This window comes from Engraulis encrasicolus, unplaced genomic scaffold (genome assembly GCF_034702125.1).
Source record: "Engraulis encrasicolus isolate BLACKSEA-1 unplaced genomic scaffold, IST_EnEncr_1.0 scaffold_142_np1212, whole genome shotgun sequence".
Taxonomy (NCBI): Eukaryota; Metazoa; Chordata; class Actinopteri; order Clupeiformes; family Engraulidae; genus Engraulis; species Engraulis encrasicolus.
In genome coordinates, this window is record NW_026944933.1 from 29,205 (window position 1) to 49,382 (window position 20,178).

The 20,178-nt window shown below is 40.9% G+C and overlaps 1 long non-coding RNA gene across 1 annotated transcript; it reads right to left on the minus strand.

The window, feature by feature from the left end:
• Nucleotides 1-17,499: 17,499 nt before the first annotated feature.
• LOC134442291 (uncharacterized) lies at nucleotides 17,500-19,779 on the minus strand. The gene is made up of 3 exons (XR_010033360.1): nucleotides 19,478-19,779; nucleotides 18,443-18,586; nucleotides 17,500-17,817 (listed from the first exon to the last, which is right to left on the minus strand). It is a non-coding gene; the product is annotated as an uncharacterized LOC134442291 (long non-coding RNA).
• Between the last annotated feature and the right edge of the window lie 399 nt (nucleotides 19,780-20,178).

Consider the following 20,178-nt stretch of genomic DNA (forward strand, 5'->3'; position numbering starts at 1 on the left):
CCCAGTGAGCAGACAGAACGTCTTCTGATTGGCTGAGCAGGTGTCCTTTATTCACCGGTAGCAGGACACCTATGATGTCATGCGGGCGTCCAAGTTACTTCTTTTCTAACTTTCTGGCGAAGTGCCGTTACTAGTTCTATCGCATCTGGTTGTCTAGTCAAGACCGCGTAGTTAGTTCTATCGCATCTGGTTGTCTAGACAAGACCCCGTTACTAATTCTATCGCATCTGGTTGTCAAGTCAAAAACCCAGTCGTCAATTCTATTGCATTTGGTTGTCAAGTCACCCCAACATTCTGTGCGCGTCTTTACATGTCTCCGATAGAGGCGCGTCTCACTAGATTAGGAAGTGGTGTCCATAGCAACGTACCAAGCGCAGTGGTGAATCTACCTTCTCACGAAGCCTTAGATCAACATATTAATAAATTAATACTTAAATGCTGGTAACCGGGTGATAAGCGGAATAGCGGCCTTCGAGGTGTCCCGATATCAAGGGGAAATGGACTTGGCGAAGCGAACAAGAACGCTCCGCCTCGTCCATTATTTCCCTTGATATCGGGACACCTCGTCGTCCGCTATTCCATACGTATCAAATGCGCGTGTGATATAGGATATGACAGTTGGAAATCAGTTACTGTAACAAGCAGTCATGTGTCACGTCAGAGTGAGGTGGTCGCTACAAACAATTTCTGGTTGTGTTGTGTTTTTATTTGGAGTAAACCCACACCAATGAGAGAAATCCATACGAGTTTTGCCCAATTACAAACTAATGGTGCATTCCAGTCCCAAATAATCCTAGTAGGAGATCGCACTTATCCTACCTCCTACTACCAAAAACGCTCTGGAACGCCAGTCGAAGTGGGAGCTCCAACTAGTGAAATCGGAGTGACTAGCACTACTCCCACATCAAGAAATTGAAGTTGGACAATAATGGCGGCGCCCAGCAACTCTCCGTTTGTAACGGGTAAAATGACACGGATTGAGCGAAAATCTCCAGTTTTCTCTGTGCATGGTTGTTTTATACAGAGTAATTATATATAATCATTATGAATGTAATTTTGTCAACAAGAATGGTGTCCGAAACGGATTCAATCGTTATATTCGTAGCTTAGCAATCAATGACAGGAGCTGAATAATGTATCAATGATTCACTTAATCACCTACTTTCATTCATCTAGGCCATTAATAAATAGTACAGTTGTAGATGGTATTAACAGGATGTACCATTACAGTTTTTCTAAACATACATAATAAAAAAAATGGAAACACTTTACTTGACGTGTTACTGCATAACACATTCATAACAGCTGTTATAACGTCTACACGAAGCATTCATGATTGTTTAATAACACATTCATCCCAAACCTTTCATGAACGTACCGTACAGAATGGCAGCAACCGCAAACGACGACCATACTCATTTGGATCCACCGCGCCTTTCTGCATTGCATCTGGGTCAATGATTTCGACAGCATCAAGGTGTAGAAGACCCATTTTGATTTATAATGTAAGCTTTGCATACCAATACCTTACTTCAGTATGAAGAAGGAACCAATTCCAACTTTTTTGCGGCCTTCTCCCCACACATGATGCCAGTTACTTTTTTAGCAAGTGGGAAACATAGCTTCGAGCAGATTGTGTGTGGCTCACCTGACCTAGCTACGAGAAGGCTAGCCTCGTAGGAAGCTTTCTGTGCGTCGGTTGAGGGTGTACAGGAACGAACGATGGACTTTGACTGCTTCAGCTCGTCACATTTTCTTCGAAAAAAGTCCACCGGCTTGTCTTTTAATTATGGATGTTTCATGTGTAGATGTCGTTTCAGATGGGCTGGTTTTATACTGTCGTTGCTCAGTATTTCACAACACACTACACACTGCGGCTTGGGGTGGTCCTCGGCTCCGCTCCAAAAGAACCCCAACTCCAGATATGTCCTTGTAGCTTTGCGGCATTTACTGTCTGAAGTAGTTCTATCCGCAGCCTTGAGGTGCTCGGTGGTTCTGCATCCTCCTTGTTCGACTCAACCATCTCCGCGTCCCCGTCCACCTTTCTTTTCCCTCCACTCANCCACGCTTTTAAACTCATTTGATACATTAGGCCTTGTATCTTTAGCTTTCGCACTGCTGCTTGCACCAACTATTGAACTAACTGAGGTGATGATTCTACAATATTGATCCCATGATTCCGTGCAGGCTGTATGTGCCTACGAGAGTAGCCTACGTTTGCAACAAATATATATTTTTTAAATGTAGAATTTTAATCATATCAAGCTATATATATTCATTGTAATTTTTCGATTTTTTTTTCCCCTTGTAAATGAAAATGTGAAAAAAAGTGGACAAACCAAAACCACCAATCCACCATCCACCTGCGTACCACCAGTTTGTGCCCTAAGTGGTTACAAGAGGTCCATGGTAGTGGATAGCCTCCGAGGTCCACGACCGCACAGGTTGTGCTCCTGCTTTCGAGATCAGACAGACCCACACGCGCAAGTGCCAGACACAGATCACACAGCAGTCCTTTTCACCACCTTGTGAAATGTTTAGACAATTTAATCTCGCTTGAAATTAGTGAAATCGTAAGACATCCGTTGGACTCCTTTGCACGCAACAAGTTTTGAAATTATTTGTTAACGGTCATTTTTTGCAGTTAGGCGATGCAAACAGTCCCTCCGCGCTCCCCCAAGCATCATTTGCCACTCCGAGCTCAGTTTGAAAACTGCACTGTAGCTGATGTCCCTGTCAAGTCAGTGTCTGATTGGCCAAACCCCGTTTTTCGCTTGCGATATTCGCCGTCAAAACAGACAGATTTGGGGGTTTTTCTCTTTTCTGCGGATTTTCGCTTTCCGGTGTGCAGAGTAATTAGAATACATGAGTTTAATTTTGCGAATTTCACTGCGAATATTCGTGCGGAAATTACGCTTGGTGTGGACAGTCCTTAACACTGGCTGAGGCAGAATACGCCTCATGGTTTAAACAGCACACATTGTAAATGTCCACTCTCTGACCAGGGTGGCACGTCATCGACCTGTCTGCAGCTGTGTTGTAATTTGACTTCAGGGACTTAAAAAAGGTCCGATCCAGGGGCTGCATCTTGTAGCTGCAGTGTGTGTGTGTGTGTGTGGGGGGGGGGGGGCTCGTTCTCCCTCGCAAAAAGTACTGCCTCCAAGTTCTTGTGGGAGTGGAGGATGTGGAGGATGTGAGGCCTCTGGGGGGTGCATCCAACCGTGGTTTGTAAGTGCTTGATCCATTCAATGAACACAGTGCTGTCCATCCACCCTGAGTCGTCCACGCTACCAACTGACCCAGGAGGAGCCCCAACCATGAGCCGGTCATTCATTCGCTTTCTTGGGAAGATGAAGAGTGGGAGAACGAACTGCCCAGCGGCATTCATTGCACATTCTGCCGTGACTGTAAATCCCCTCTCCCCACTTGTCACTAGTCCCACTTGCCTCTTCCCTTTAGTGCTGATTATTTTGTGTTTTTTGTACATTTTGAACCCCCACCTCGTTCATGTTCCACACATAGGTGGGCCCAACACTCTGTCCCAGCTTCTGTAGCTGCTCTTCGTATATGGAGAAGAAGAGGTCCACTTTCGGCCTATTAAATCCTACCATGTGTGAAAAGCTCACACCCTCCGGTTGTCTGATGGACAAGGTTCCCTGTCGTTTTAGAAACCCACCAAGCCAATCTTTCCCTGCAATCTTCTGTTCATGATTAAAAGGTATGCTTGAGGCACAACTTTTCGGCTAAGTCAAAAGCCAGCCTTCGGACATCGCCGGCCCTCAGACCAAACAAGTCCCTCTCCATTGCTTGGATGTGTCCCGTCAGCTAGACTTCAAAGGAGGCTGGGAAAACACTTTTGCGGCCCAATCTCTTCACACCCGGCTCTAATACATTTTTGTCCCTGTGCCGCCTTAGGGTCTTTGGGGAGATTCCAAACTGATGGGCTGCAGCTTTTAGAGCACCTCCATCTTTGATGGCCTTGAGGGCATTTTGTAGGGCAAAATGTAAGTTCCACCTCCACCTCCCAGTCTGAGTCTCCCTCATCTTCCTGCTCCTCATCCTTCGGCTCCTCATCCTCCTCGTCCTGCTCATCCTCATTGCCTTCCGCATTCACCCCCTCCTCCTCGTTCTCCACCTCCTCTCCCTCTTTCTCCTCCATTTTCCCTACCATCTATGTGAGTATTAGTTGTCTGACTTCATCAACCTCAGCCGGTGTTGGGCAGGCCGGGTAGAACTTTTCATTGGTCGTAAGATCATGGCACATTACGGATGCCATCTTGCGGCCAGCTTGCCTGTTGGAACTTTTCACCGCCTAAGAAGATATAACATATGCACACATCTTGCGGCCAGCTTGCCTGTTGGAACTTTTCACCGCCTAAAGCCGGGCATACACTGTGCGATATTTTCACTCGTGGGTCTTAAGCTTCTGCTCACACTGCACGATGGAATTTCACTGTTTAAACGTTCTCAGCTCATGACTCACGTCCTCACACTACACGAGCCGACAGTCGGATGCGAGCGAAATGCTTCCACCGTACGACGCGACAGGCATGTTTCCCCGGTCTGCAGAGGAGGGAACATGCGCACCTGAGGTGGAGATGAAGTCGCGCTCAACAGCGAATCGCACGGCCCTATTAATTTGTGCATGTGAAGTGTCAAATCGGGTCGTAGCACTGCTTTAACTGTGCGATTTACGCACGAGCCACGACCAGAATTTCAAACCGTTTTGATTTTCTTGCGACCCTGCGATTGCACGATTGTGAGGCGAAATCGCTTGTCGTTACCCCATGTACACTGCACGATGCGAGACTCACGATTGACCTGCGATTGAGCAAGAAATCGGCCCGACTCCCAAAAAGTTGTGCGAGTGCCAAATCGGGGCAAAAGGCGCACAGTGTATGCGCAGCTTCTTGCATGCATCTTGCGGCCATCTTGCCTGTTTGAACTTTTCACCAGAGACAGTCTGTATACGAGACGGATCACTCAAAAAACCTTCCATAGGAATGCACGAGAGCATTTGGCTACGCGAACATGCCGTTTGCCGGCGTCACTCCTACCGGTCCGGTAACGAGAGCCAATTGCTTGCTAAGCTGCGCTGTCACTTATCCAATCATCTCGACGCCTCGAATCAAGTGCAAACGTAAACCTTTACGACTGCTCGTACCTAATCGGTTTGTTTGCTGGCGGCAATGGGGTTTGTTTGCCGTCCGTGGACACTTGAAGTCATTGTGATTTGGGCAGAGAGCGCAAATCGACCATTAATCACCTTTCTGCGCCCATCCAAAATGCAGGTGCAGGACAAAGGGACAGATAATCACGGAAACAAAATCGGCCTGTTTTTTCTTATGGTTGAAAACAAATAAGTAAGAAAAAGCAATACGGGAGCAGGTCTGCAAGACATTCAACTTTGATCCGTTTTGCTTTTTCTCTTATAGGCCTATTTTTCACCGTTGGTCATAGCTATTAGGCCTATCAGTTTATAGGCAACAACATGATATCACAATTCAAAACACCAATTTTGAGGTAGGCTAATTCATTAATTTACTCAATAGCCTATTTTTTATGAGCAGGGACGACCATTGTGCTTACTGCTTAGGCTATCAGAAAATAAATCCAGTGTTCTTTTCTGTACAATGACCGAAGAATGGATGCCCGTTTCACAGTCGGCCGGAAGAGGTGAAGTTGACGCAACTTGCTCCCACCGGCCGCAAAACGGAACGTTGTCGTGGAATGTTGCGCATGCGCAGTTCAAAAATAGCATAGAGGAAAACGCTGTTTTAAGTGTTTCTTTCATGTATGCGGTCATTCTAAGACTGCCATTAGAACCAGTTTTTCATTGTGATTCCAACCATATGAGTTGTGTATCGCTGTGTTGTCCCATTGTCACACACATTATTTCCCCCATTCATTCTTATATACCCCATCACTGACTAATCTCAAATAGTCAGTTTGAGGCGTAGCCAAGATGGCCGCCGAGTGATGGGACTTATGGGAACAGAGTTTTGTTTTCACCGCCTAAGTAGATGTAGCTAAAATTCGATTCCATTGTTTTCAATAGAACCATGCACACTGGCACCGATTTCCGCGGACATTCGTGGATGTCGAACAGTAATTAGAGACAAGTTCTATTTTTGTTGGCGCAGCCCTTTGTTTATCCACGCTCTGCTGTGATGAAATTAATCTTTATGTTGGCATAGGGCATGCATATGAACCTAACCTAGTGACCTAGTAGGCCTACTATATAGGCTTTAGTCCTCTAGACCTTTATTATAGGCTACTTTATTTAGCTCGGCCTTATTGTGTTTATTTTTTAATACTAACTAAATAGGCCTACTAGGCTACTATGGTGGCAATAGACCAACGCAGGCTTCGGCGTTTTCATGTGACCTTGGCTATAGCCTAGGCCTAGCTTAAATATGAAACCAATAGACCAGCAGTAGGCAAAGACAGGGCGTATCCAAATATTTATCGGAATGCCGAATGCACGCACGGACAATTTAAATTTAGACCGTTGTTTTAAGATTAATTATTAGTCAACTTTTGCACGGCTTTCAGATATCGAGATAGACTACGGTCGGCATGGTCGACGAAAAACTCATTCTTGAAGTTCAGCCTATGAAGGCGATTAGCCTACCTTCCGTTTTACTTACGGGCGATACTGCCAGCGGGGGTGCCGAAAAATTGTGCAAAATGATCCCTCACTTCGTACGCAGCTCTGCTCCCCCTGTTGCCACCAATTACAGTTGCTAGCACAGAGGTCATCTGACATGGGTTGTCCATCTCAACGCGGCTCTCGGTCACGGCTGACCGTGTGAGGAAATTATGGAGGATTCATGCAGCCATCACAACCTTGTCCACCTTTTCTGGTTCCAGAATCATCCTCTCCAGCAAAACCCTTCAGCGAGCTGTCAGGACGCCAAAGGTGCTCTCCACCATATTGCGCGCTCTTGACAGCCTATAGTTAAATACTTTTTTTCTGGGGAAAGACTCTGGCCAGGGTATGGGCGCATAAGATTAGTCTTTAAGGGTAATGCAGCATCTGCTAGAAATACATAAGGCAGTTTGCCAAGAGCTTCAGCGCCAGGGATGACCTCTGGTGCTGGAATGTGTAGGGAGTTATTCTGCAACCCCTCCCCTAGGGCCGAGTTGGCGAAGACTCCGCCGTCACTGCATCTCCCATAGTCCCCTATTTGCACGTTCAAAAACGTGTAGTCTACATCAACTAGGGCCATAAGTACGACTGAAAAGGACCTCTTATAATTAAAAAAACATGCTGCCCGAATTATCTGGAGTGAACACATGGACGTGCTTCCCATCCAGTGCCCCAATGCAATGCGGGAAATTTCTCTGCTGCATGAATCTTCTAGCTGGCACTCTCCACGCGTGTTCATTTGCAGTCGGCATGTGTACTTCTTTTAGCCAACCCACAATGGCATCGCAGGTTTGCATCACGGCTTTGGACACTGTCCGTTCCCCCAACCGGTAGCTGGAAGCCAGGCTGCTGAAAGATTTGCCTGTTGCCAGATATTGAAAAAAGTATTTTATGTTTTCTTCTGTGTAGGAAGCGAATGCAAGCTGACGTGGACGCAACTACGCGATGCGTTCCAAAAACGGAAAAAGCGACAGCATCTGCCAAGTGGATCTGGAGCAGTTTCCCAAAAAGAATGGAAGTACGCGGAGATCGTGTCGTTTTTAACACCTTACCTCGTCTGCAGAAGGTCCGTATAGCCTACTAGGCCTATTTTAGTTTAATTGTGTTATTCTGTCCCATAACGTTTAAAATGATAAGGTGTGTAGCCTAATTAATATTGTGACATGGGGCTACGGCTATCGAGCAGATAACATAACCTTTTCTATCTATTTTCTTTCTTTTTTAGTACCATGAACGAAATTATTGATGAGCGCAGCGGAAACATGAACATCGAGACATTAAATGCCATCCAGACTGTCAAATATGCCCTGCAGTCCAGGGGGCAGACGGGGGTGGAAATGTTCAAGCGCAGCGATGTTAAGTTTGGAGAGGTTGATCATGTCATGTGCCGCAACATCAGCAATGCTGCAGCCACATAAAGCAAAGCTAAGAAGGAGAGACAGCTGCAGCATCGAGGAGATGCGCGTAGCGCCCAGCAGGCCAAGAAGGAGGCTGCTGAAAGAGAAAAGCAGGCAAGGCTGAGGCATGTGACCATGCAGAGGAAAAGGGCCTTGGAGACTCTGGCGACTCAGGCAAAAAAGAAGAAGAAAACTTAACTTAATTTATGTGTATATATAGTGTCTGACTGTCAGACAACACAAGCACCACTGTGTCTGAGTGTGCATGTATATAGTTTGTGTATGTCATCGGTGTTGTGTTATTGTGTTTTTTCTCTTGGAATTATTGTTCACTTCTAAATAAAACATGGACAGCACAAGATGCATGCATTTGATGTGTTTGTGTGTGTGTATTTGGCGCCTGCAGATCACTGAAAAGCAGTGAGTAAACAACCCTTATTATTTGGTTGTACATAGGGTGACCATTTTTCAATGTTGCTTAATTTTGGTTATTTTTATTACTATTAGCAGTGATAAAAGAGGAATGTAAGTGTACTGGGAAAATCTTGCTATTGTTTATTATACCTTAAAACCTGATGGAGTTGAACAAATGGGATTTGGCATTCCTCACCCCAAACGTTCATTAGAATGCAGGAAATCACATCTTTTATTTTTTTTTCTTCCTGGGGAAGAGCCCCCAGACGCCCATGTAACATTTCGCAACGCGTTTGCTCTTCTCACCTTTTTCACCCCTGACCCATTTTCATGCCTGAGCAGCACAAGAGCCTTCACGAAGGCCAAAATGTGTTTTTTTTTGTCCCGCCCTCTTCAAATCAAACCGTGATTGGTCAATTTCCCCATCACGCTCCAAACCAAAACACATAGCCAGAGCCAGCTTGGCCTTCGTGAAGTCCTGACCAATTAATGAGCCAGTTAATCTTGCTTCGATAGAGATAGAAAATTCTGTTTGGATAGTATGGCTCAGTACAGTAACCCTTTCATTGCTGATGTGAATTTGACAGTAAACTTAACTTTGGAACATGGATTAGTGAAAATGACTGTAGTAATGAATGTATTGTATTAAATTAAATGAGAGTGAGGAGTTTTTATGTATTCATATATTATTTAATATATTTTTTTCTTCTGAAATGTTAAGGCCTTCTCTGAAGGTGTAGAAGGCCCTGAGGGTTCCCCACTGGTAGAGATGTGTTCAAGGCAGTGACGTGGTTTAAGCAGAGACTTTCTATTGGGCTAAGAAATGTTTGGTTCAAACTTCGGCACAGCCCTCAACCAGTAGCAAGCCGAGGGAGGCGGGTTAACCAGGCCATGGAAACAAAGTTCGTCCTGTATGGAAACGCAATTCGTTATAGTCCAGGACTCCGTTTCTCGATTCTTGTCGTTGCTAACCGTCTTAAGTCGGTCTTGAGTTGGTCGTAAGTTGCTCTTGAGTTGCTCTTGAGTTGATCTTAAGTTGGTCTTCAGTTGGTCTTTAGACGCAAGACCGACCGAAGTCGCGATCAACCTTTGGACGTACGTACGTACGCTCTCAGACACGAGGAAGTCTTCGGAAATGCTTGGAGTGTCTCGCCTCAGCTCGGCTGCATTGGTCGCAATCAAAGTAGTGACGGCGTCATGATTCACGTGGCTGTCAGATACAATAATTACAACGCTATCAAAGTCCACAAATCTTTGTCAACACAACCGTGCCCTCAAAACCATCCCTCTTCGACAGCAGAAACCAAATAATGCATTACATGTCACAATGTATGGAACGCTAAATGAGCCACGCTTAATTAAATAAATATGCCAACAAATAATTAATTAAATGTGTCATTAATTTATTTAAAGTAGAAAAGTATTTAAAGAACTCCTTTCACCATTTAAGTAATTATTGAATTATATTCATTTAATTATTTCATGGCCCGTGTGTTACAGCACATTATGAAATAAAGTATCTGTCAAACTCACCCATCAAAGTCTGTGGGCGTATCCTAAAATCTGATTGGTTGCGCTGCCTATCAAGTCAAAACAGATCGAGCGTAGAGCTGATCATAGGAAAGATTTTGTCGGATGTTCCGGTAACGTGAATCGCCCAGATCGGTGAGGTAAAAGGTGACCCGCCAGCATTCATTCACCGCGTTCAACATTTCAACTGGTAAGTCCATTTTTATAAAAATGTGTAAATTTACACATGGTTAATGTTTTGACCTAGGTTAAGCAAGTTCAATTTGAACGGAATGGCTAACCTTAGCAAGCAGCTGTCTACCAGCTAGCTTACTGTGTGCTCAGATAGTGGTTGTGCTACTGTTGAGATATAATGGGCTATGGCAGATAGTATATTCATCTGTTTTTTGTTGTTTCACTAAAAGCCCATGATGTGATATGTTGTTGAGCAAGGATGAGACGTGTGCATTTGACGTGCAAGTGGATAGTGTAATGAGTGCCCCAGCCCAGCCATCCTTGAAAAATCTGTGCATGCATTTAAATTAACCGAGATGTAGAACTAATAGCTAGTTGCTTCGTCGAAACAATCTGACTTCGCTGTAGTAGCGATGTGTGTGAACATACTAGGGCCTAATAGCTTGGGTAACATTAGACAACATTGTAGCACATAGCCTACTTTGTAACGTATACGTCTATTCCAGGCAACTGATTACTGCCCGTGTCTGTTTCGCTAGCTGCTACTGCTGCCATTGGTTTTCTTGACCAAAGGATTTTTTTCTTTTTACAGTGAAGATGGGACTGGGACGGATGAACTGATGGCAAAGCCGAGCACCTACCAAAGAAGTGACTGCACGAGAATGCCCCACAGACCACGGCAGAATACTGACAGGAACAGCAACAAAACCAACTTCAGATGCATCATGTTACTTTGACGCTTCTGACATACCATGGCCACAAAGTACAAAAGTAGTAACTTCTATTACATGTGACATGGGGTCGGCCCTATGCTCCCACATCCCATTAGTCCAGTCGTGATCCCCATAGGCCCCTATACTGAACCCAGAAATGTTGAGTACCCTAAAGTTTTATTGCAGAAATGTCATCTATAGGTCAAATGAAGGGGATTTAGCTTGGTTGCCCGAAGTTGCACTTTGGGCAATTTGCATAATTAGCATAAATATATTGTTAACCCTTTCATGCAGACACCATGAAAAAAATGTGCAAGATTTTTTATATATTGATTTTCTCACTCATAATGGAGCTAATATGAAGAATCTTTTGGAATTTTTCAAAAATCTCTTTTGATGTGGAAGTTATTTTACTGTCCACATATGTGGACACTGCGCATCAAAGGAGTGAAAAGTTATATAGGCCTATACTGTATTTCAAGTTCAAATTAAGCTGTTTTATTCATTTTTATGGTGTTTTATGCTATATAACAACACAATATAACACTTTAATACCATATATCACTGTAATTAACCAACAACAAAAACATATATATAAAAATAGCATTGTTTATATAGGCGGTCATAGAAAAATATGTGGGAAATTCTTATTGCATGCAAGAAGACAGCCAATGCTGGTGAACAAAAAGCTCAGTTTGATTCAGCATGTACTCTAGCTCAATCTTACATCATTTATGTTGTCCCTGTATAAAAGGTAATGTGAAATTTGCCTCCAGACACATGCGTTCTGTAGTCATTCATCAGCATTTTCAAGTATTTTCTGTAAAAAAATAGTGTTAAATAGACCCCCTATTATAAATGTAAGTTAATTTACTTACTTTCCATGTTACCTTGTGTCATATTACAACATTATATGACACTTATGCATTATACATTACACTATTTAAGGAACAAAGATGAAACAAAGAGGAAAAAAAACCTGTCAATTTAGCAATATTTACATACACAGCTATGGCAAGATTTGTGGGGAAACCTTGTTGCATGTGGAAAAAACCTTAAATTCTGATGAAGACACATCTGTATTTGATTCAGCATGGATTCTAGCTCAATCCTACATCATTTATGTTGTCCCTATATGAAAGGTAATATGAAATTTGCCTCCAGACACATGCATTCTGTAGTCATTCATCAGCATTTTCAAGTATTTTCTGTAAAAAATAGTGTTAAATAGACCCCCTATTATAAATGTAAGTTAATTTACTTACTTTCCATGTTACCTTGTGTCATATTACAACATTATATGACACTTATGCATTATACATTACACTATTTAAGGAACAAAGATGAAACAAAGAGAAAAAAAACTGTCAATTTAGCAATATTTACATACACAGCTATGGCAAGATTTGTGGGGAAACCTTGTTGTATGTGGAAAAAAACTTAAATTCTGATGAAGACACATCTGTATTTGATTCAGCATGGATTCTAGCTCAATCCTACATCATTTATGTTGTCCCTATATGAAAGGTAATATGAAATTTGCCTCCAGACACATGCGTTTTGTAGTCATTCATCAGCATGTTCAAGTATTTTCTGTGAAAAAATAGTGTTAAATAGACCTCCTATTATAAATGCAAGTTATTTTACTTACTTTCCATGTTACTATATGTAATATTACAACATTATATGACACTTACACATTATATATTACAGTATTTAACGAACAAAGATGAAAAAAGAGAAAAAAAACTGTCAATTTAGCAATATTTACATACACAGCTATGGCAAGATTTGTGGGGAAACCTTGTTGCATGTGGAAAAAAACTTCAATTCTGATGAAGACAGATCTGTATTTGATTCAGCATGTATTCTAGCTCATTCCTACATCATTTGTGTCATTTTGTGGTGAAAGAAACCCGAAATATGCCTATAGACACGTGCGTGAAACACTAATTTTAGGTAGTTTTTCTTGAATTTATTAAATTAAAAGTGTTAAAATGTGTTAAATATGTTAAAAATAATTTATTTTCACACTATAATCATTATAAATGCTCATAACATTAAGTATTTGCCCAAAATGAGCAGAATATTCTCACGGTAATCATAAATAATATGTTTATCATTAGACTCCCTTGATGCGCAACGTCCACATACGTGGACAGTAGCTTTATATTGTATAAAAACCTACCTTTATTGTAAATTTGGATTTTAACAACATAGACTTCTCAAGTGAACTGTACTAAACATCATAATATTTTTTAAAACCTGAAATTGCCCTTTGGTGTGGTTGATTTTCAGATATAAACATGCTTGTTATGGTCATAATTCACATCGGTGGATTTCTTAGATTGATGATTTCATCAAACACTTAATATTTTGTGCAAAAAGTTATAACTGCTGTTAAAGTATTGTAATGAACCTCATGGTACTTCCCATATACAATTTGGAAAAAAATAACCACTATTTACCTATCTAAAGTGGGGTTAGAATTACTGTCCACGTATGTGGACACCGTGCATGAAAGGGTTAAGGTAAGACTATATAGGTGAATAGGCATAAAAACTTAAATCATAGATATCACCTTGAAACTTTCTCAGTTGATTACTGATGATAAGAGAAGAAAAAAATGTATTGGATGTTTTTTGTATTTTGATGTTAAGATATGCAAATGAGGGCATACATCATCAAGTATGCACTAATTTGCATACACATGAAATCAGCTTTGCATGGTAAAACCAGACTCAACATTATTTTTCTGTGGATGAAATATGTATATTTCAGGGTTGAGTTAGTGAAAACCTTTTCAAGACCCTGGTCAAGAGACAGTTTTGACATGTACCGTAGATGGATGAATTAGGTGTTTCATGCTAAACAGCTGTAGCCTGCATGTAGGCCTACATATACAGTGAACAAATTCAAAAGAGCTACGTATACAAACATCATACAATAGTATCAATTAATCATTTATCAATTAATTGTGATGACACAAATCAATAATTTGCATCCCTCACCACACCATTTAAAAAGTGTTGGGGGGACCGTATCTTAACCATTCATAGTTCAGAATATGGAGACGTACTGTACTGTACTGTACTGTACTGTACTATACTGTACTCTACTGTACTGTACTGTACTGTACTCTACTGTACTATACTCTACTGCACTGTACTGTACTCTACTGAACTGCACTCTACTGAAGTGTACTCTACTCTACTGTAACATACTGTACTCTACTGTACTGTGCTGCACTGTACTGTATGCTACTGTACTATTGTACAAATACATAGGACTGAAACATGTAGAGTATTCTGAGGTCAAGTACAATATGATGCAAAAAAATGTGGTGGGAATGAGTAATGTTACTGTTACCACTATAAATCTTGAAGATTAAAAAGGTCCTGTGGCATTTTGATGGGGGGGGGGGGCATGGTTGGCTATCCTTCCTCCTGGACTATGTGTGTGCCTTGCATATCAAGAAAATGAGTAATGGTTCACCTTTATAGTATATGCCATATGAGAATTGTTGCTTTATATTGATATTTCTCCTATAGTAAAGGGTGGCAAAGACCTATGGTTCATGTTGTCCATGAACGGTCAGTTTTGAAGTAGCAATTGAGGTACTCAATGATCACTGAGGTAACGGTAATACAACACAAGTATACTACTAGGTGAGGACTTGTTTGCAAATTCTGAAAAAAGAAATACATTTACCTCTGTCTACTTACTGAACACCTACTTAGAAATAATTTTCTTTATTTCATCTCAACTGAAAATATACATTGAGTAATTTATAATGCCATTCTTAAAAATGACTGAAATGCACTCACTACTGTATATGCACAATACTAAGTGTGAAGATGTAGAATTTGGTGATGTTATGGGTTATTCACACACATGGAGAGGCCTTGTCCCTGACTCTATCTCATGCAAATAAAAATATTTATGTTATGGAAATTAGAAGATGGAGAAGCTGCTACCTTGGACACCTTGTTGCACTGACAGCTCCCCATTCAGTATGCTGCTGAGTGAGCATTCGCAGCAGTCTATTCTCACCTTAGTTTTAGTGTGGGAAATACTCATTTTAATACAGGCGAAGTATGAATCTTCTCAACTTGTTCACAATGTTACATTTGCTGTTAAGCATGTAAGCACAGACTCACTCATATGACATGTTAGAAAGTTTTTTTCAGAGGGCTCCTAGGCTAGAATTACAGCATATACCCTAAAGAAACACCATGCAAAGTCTGGTGCTTTTGTCACTTCCGTAACGGTAAAACCCTTAACAGACTCCACTATAATCTATCCATGTCAAAACATCTTCTTGACCAGGTTCCTCAGAGGGTTTTCACCAATTCAACCCTGAAATATACAAATTTTACCCACAGAAAAATGATTTTCAGTCTGGTTTTACCATGAAAAGCTGATTTCGTGTGTATGCAAATTAGTGCATAATTAATGATGCATGCCCTCATTTGCATATCTAAACATCAAAATACAAAAAACATCCAATACATTTTTTTCTTCTCTTATCATCAGTAATCAACTGAGAAAGTTTCAAGGTGATATCTATGATTTAAGTTTTCAAGCCTATTCACCAGTAGTAGTCCTTACCTTAACAATATATTTATGCTAATTACGCAAATTGCCCAAAGTGCAACTTTGGGCAACCAAGCTAAATCCCCTTCATTTGACCTATAGATGACATTTCTGCAATAAAACTTTAGGGTACTCAACATTTCTGGGTTCATGAAATCACGACTAGACTATATAGCTTCCACAGGGGTTATCTTGCATTATATTGTTATTGTGTACTGACGTGGGTTTAAGCATGATTCCACCCTGGTTGTGGTTAAGTTAAGTCCATCTCTAGGATTATGAGTAGAGCATGGTTAGAGGTCATTACATTGTGGTTTAGAGGTAGGTATGGCTGGTGTTAACTGACTGTTAGGGACGATTTCAATAGGGAAAGGTTTTTGGGTGGAACAGTACCATTGCCCTGCGGGACAATGCAGTCTATTTTTTTCCCCCTTTTTGTTTTTGTTTTCAGTGTTTGTGATGTGGGACGGGCTGTGGGAACATAGACACACTCCCTCCCTTTTGTAGACACTGTTACTCAAAATTGTTACACATAATAACTTGACCCTTCCCTCTCATTCCAGTCTCGCATCAAAAACATCACCAAATCTGCCTTTTTCTATCTCAAGAACATCTCCAGATTCCGGCCCTCACTCTCCGACTCTGTGACCGAAACACTTATCCATCCTTGAAAGGCGCTATATAAAACCAAGTTGTTTTTATTATTGTACTATAACAATATATGTCTCAATTGTTTAACAGTTGACCAATAATGATTATCTAACCCTTACAGTGACAGTTAAGGGTTTATCGAAGTGAAAATACTGTAGGCCCCTAGGCCCTACAGGGGCAAATTATTATCAGCAGTTGTAGCATACCAGCTATATTGTATTGATGGTATTCATAGAACCTACTAGGGCTGCAACTAACGATAAATTTAATAGTCGACTAATCCAGTGTTTCTCAGCCTTTTTTTTAGGCGAGGCACCCTTCCAATTCATGAAAAATTTCAAGGCACCCCAAACCAACAAGCCGTAACATGGCATCGCATCCGATACCACACAAGCTTAGAAAAGTAACACATTTGGTCACACGACCTACGTTTGAAGTTGCAGCTAAATGGGGTGACCTAAATTTACTTTATTGTGCGTAAATGGCAGATGAAAGATTCCACTGACTAGCATTAACTTATCAATTTAGACAAATATATCTTATATTACATAATTCATTTATCAGCCACTTTTCCCCGGCACCCCTGTTGAGAAACACTGGACTAATCGATATATCTAGTCACGATTAGTCACAAAAAAAAGAGACTTTCTCCAACCTTTGACAAACCTTCCTGGCCTCTTGCACAGGGATGAAAAAATTCTTTCAGTACACATTGATCTTTAAATCTGGATAGTAGCTTATTTACTCCAAGATACAACGTCCAAATTTGCTTTAGATGGTGTCAAGCATGTGTGGTGGTAAACAAGTGAGTTTTACAAAAAAGGTGTATCCTCTCATAAGCCAAGCATGGTAGTGGGACTGACATGGTTTGGGGATGCATGAATGCTGTCAACATTGGCAATCTGAAATACACCTAAAAGAAACATACATGTCAACATGCACTGTGACTACTGAAGCAGATCATGATATTCTCCATAGGATTGCATTCAAATCTCACACCAATCTATTTAAGCCAGATGCAGACTCAAAATTTAAAAGTTCAATGCAAAGAAAGGTTGAAACGCACACTGATGACCTCCCTTGTCATCCCTTTTCATTTCGAGACGATTCGAGCCAACATAGCCCCTTCTCTACCGGATTTTAATCTGGGGTGTACTCGCTTTTGTGAGTACATGTTCAAACATTAATGGCTGTATTTTGTTTTTTTCTGAGTGAACAAGAAATTTAAGCAGTTAAATATGTTGTTAAAAGGTCACTAATCATTGTGTCAAAGTTACATTTCTGTAATGCTTTCCTATGAAAAGATATACTCAAAAATCTGCAAAACTGTGAGGGGTGTATTCACTTTCGTGATATACTGTATACGCTGCATTCAGGTTATTCAGATTTGAGGGTTTTTTAAATTAAAAATGTGGGTATGTTAGAGCTGAATGAACACATTGTAATGGATAACGTGTGTGGTGAGTTGTATAGTAAGTGAGTGCGTCTGTGCTTGACTGATTGTATAGTTAGTTTTTTTTTTTTTTTGCAATGATACAAGCATGTCATGTTCTGTCTTCGTGTATAATAAAAGTGTAGTACTAGATTACAATGATGATACAGGCCTTGTTTATCTGCGGTTTTCTTGACAGATTTCATTGGACTGGCTCTCTGATCCAGGTGCTGTGGGCAGTCAGGCTTTGTTGATTATCTGCATAAATAATACACATAAAGTCAGATGATCCATGATCAGTGCAAGCTTGCAATGTCAGCTAAATTGATACTGTGCCATTTGTGGAAATAAGCTCATATTACGCCTCCCCTTGAGTTAAATTATCGAGGTTTACCTTCCTCCTGTAATTTCAATCGTTTTCAGAGTATGGACTACCTCCATGCTCCATGCTAGTGATAAACATTGAATCCTATGAGACCAGCTGGCGGCTAGAGAAAGGTAAAACTCAATCATTTAACTCACAGGGAGGTGGGATATGAGCTTATTTCCAAAAATAGCACAGTAGTAGTAGTAGTAGTAGTAGTAGTAGTAGTAGTAGTAGTAGTAGTAGCCTTATGTCCCAGTATTGGCAATTGTTTTGCAGTGGGTGGTACACTTCTCACACCCACACACACAAAACATTTAACAGATAAAGATTTTTTTTTTTAAAAGGTGGAGGGTTAAGATAATCTAAGTAATCTAAAAGAAAGCTCTACAGAATAAATCTAAACAGTATCACTTCAACACTTGATTAGTCAAATAAGGTTTGATTGTACCACATTAAGATGGTAAGTGGGTTACTTTTTACCATTTCCATACATGGATGCAATATACTGTATAATACCACAACGCAGATGATGTCCAGAAAGATCCCGGTTGGGCGAAGGTCCAACTCGGTCATGGCACCAATGTGACAGACATTGTCTTGTGTAGGGCTAGTCTGTATGGATCAGTAGGCCGGTTTGGTCTCAGTATCCCCTTTTTATTTCTGAAAATACAGTGTGATGCAGATGTGGGAATTACAGCAGATCTTACAACAGATTACTTCTATTCATCTTCCACAATGTTCTGATTAAAACCAGTGTGTGTGAGTGAGACAGTGAAGAACGCACTTTATAGTATACGCATGACAGACATAAACACATTAAGTACATAAAACAATAGGCTAAGTGAGGCTACTCTACATGAGGTTACATTGTGGAATACTATGACATTGATAGGCCTACTGCCCTACAAAGACAAAATGCAACATTTTTAATCCGTACTTAACATGCCAAATCAGTTTAATTTATTTAACTGCATTACGTGACAATACAGGATTCATATTCAAGAGAGCGAAAATAGTCTCGGACCGCTCATGAACATAACTGGACAGATCTAGTCCCAGAATGTTCTGAAGTTGAACTAGTAAGCCAAGCACTGGGAGGTACTCTACCAGTACTCTTGATATTCATACCATTTGCTAGTGACCAAGCTATCCACCTTGAATTCGCAAACTAATCACTTCATACTTGCTTGTTTTCTATGATGTGATAAGTAACTGGTAATTTGTTGTGTAGTGATGCCTGCTAATGCTATTTTTCTAGCACTAGCACCCTCCTAGAAGAGTAAGTTATCGCTAGTTGACGTCTCGATCCCATTCAAAAACTGGAGCGTCCGCCAACATTGTTATTGAACAACGTTGGTAATGTTTCTTAGCATACCATCTACTTTGTTTTGCCAACAAATGACTCGTTGTCTGCGGTCACTCTGACTGTGCTACTTATGACAATAATGCAACTAGCATTACCACGGTGAAAATGAGACCACGTAGCCGGCTATTTCCAACGTTTTGTCAGGTTACACAACGGCAAATGCCTTTCAAAATTGTCTACATTACCTGTGAGAAAGTGTGTCAAACAACTAACACGATGATGGAGGAGATTTGGTTCCCGGATCCCCTGGATAGGCCGCGAGGAAGCCAAGAAGAACTTGGAGGCAGCTGTCATCCTCAACGTATCTCGACAACATGCATCCACTCCTTTTAAAACTTCATGGCCAACAAGCTAATTTTACGAATACATTTCCCTAAAGATAAAACTCTAAGCCTTTCACTTGAAATGTTGACAGTACTACAGTCCCAATCACTCACAACCCTTTTTGGTCATATTTCGAATAGAATCAGCTTTCCTCCTTGATCCATTCATGTCATGTAGGAGGTGTTATGCTTCAGACCAAAGCAGTCGATAACACCAGATTGGCACTAGTCCCGCCCGTTTGCGTCAGTGGTTCCGCCCACTGACTTTGATGGGTGAGATTGACAGATTAATTTAATTAATGGTGTGCTGAAACACACGTAACATGAAATAATTAAATAAATGAATTGAATTGCGAAATAAATATTTAACATTACATTATATAAATTGCCATTTAATTCATAAATTATATATTTAATGCCAATTTTAATTATTTAATTCTACTTTAAATTAATTAGTGACACATTCAATTAATTATTTGTTGGTGTATTTATTTAATTAAGCGTGGCTCATTTAGCGTTCCATAACAATGTCTTATATTTTATTCCGGTTTTGCTAAATCAAT